This window comes from Dromiciops gliroides, chromosome 5, assembly GCF_019393635.1.
Source record: "Dromiciops gliroides isolate mDroGli1 chromosome 5, mDroGli1.pri, whole genome shotgun sequence".
Classification (NCBI taxonomy): Eukaryota; Metazoa; Chordata; class Mammalia; order Microbiotheria; family Microbiotheriidae; genus Dromiciops; species Dromiciops gliroides.
Window position 1 is genome coordinate 182,642,220 of NC_057865.1, and position 1,509 is coordinate 182,643,728.

The window sequence follows — 1,509 nt, forward strand, 5'->3', positions numbered from 1 at the left end:
AGGGAAAATTCATAAGTACAAAAAATCTTTGTAGCAAAAGAATTTGGAAAGTGGATACCCATCAATTAGAGCATAATGAAGTAAATTATAGTCTATGAATGCAATGAAAATTATTACACTACAAGAAATTATGAAAGTGGTAGATTAAGAGGACTTTGGGAGACCTTGGATGAACTGAAGCAGAGGAAATTGAACAAAATCAGAAGAATGATTTCACAGTTGATAGAGCACTGGGCCTGGAATCAGGAAGACCTGAGGTCAAATTCCTGCTCAGACACATGCTAGTTGTGTTACTATAGGCAACTCATTCAATCTCTATTTGCCTCAGTTTCCTCATTTGAAAAATGGTGGCAGGGGCAGCTAGGTGGCGCAGTGGATAAAGCGCCGGCCCCTCAGGAGGACCTGAGTTCAAAGGCAGCCTCAGACACTTGACACTTACTAGCTGTGTGACCTTGGGCAAGTCACTTAACCCTCATTGCCCCACAAAAAAAGAAAAATGGTGGCAGTGGTAGCACCTACTCAGCATTATTGAGGATAAAATGAGATAATAGTACTTTGCAAACCTTAAAGTGCTAGTTATTATTATAACATTTAGAGGAAAATGACTGTGAAAGACTTAAAAACTATGATAAATGTTATGAATAATTATACCTCTAGAAAAGAGAAGAAAAAGACAGTAGACTTTAGAAAACTAGCAGCAGGAACAGCTCAGTAGAAGTGCCCAACAGCAAGAAATAGGGCATCTCAGTAGAGAGCAGCCTGATGATGTCATCAGGAAACATCAGTGACTCTATAGTACTGGAGGCAAGAGTTTCCCTGGTCATACATGTTCCCCAGCATATATGTTCCCTGAATGTGTCCCCTCCCCATTAGTCAAAGGCAACCAGTGGGAAAAATGTACTCCTGTGTGTAAAAGGAAGATCTTGTTCTTTATTTTGCCATAACTGTTTGATCAAATGCTTCTACTTCAAAGTAAGGTATCCTCTTTGGCTTCTTGTTGTTCAGTCATGCCAGACTCTTCCCCATGACCCCATGGACCATAGCATGCCAGGCCCTTCTATATTCCAAATATCTCCTGAAGTCTGTCCACTCTCATGAATACTGTTTCCACTATCTATTCATCTCATCCTCTGCCATCCCTTTCTCCTTTTGGCTTCAGTCTTCCCAACATCAGGATCTTTTCCAGTGAATCCTGTCCTCTCGTTATGTGGCCAAAGTATTTCAGCTTCAGCTCCAGTATTTGACCTTCCAATGAATAGTCTGAATTAATTCATATAAGTATCGACTGCTTTGATCTTCCTGTTGTCCATAGGAACAAATAGGATCAAAACTTAAAGCTGGAGCAGACCTGAGAAGCCGTCTAATCTAACCCCTTCCTTTTAAGGAGGAGGACATTGAGACAGAGATATTAAGTGACTTACAAAGGTTAAAAAGTTACTATGAAATAGTTAATATTTTCACTCTGATCTTCTGGCTTCAAATGCTCTTCTCATTATACCACACTGAGAG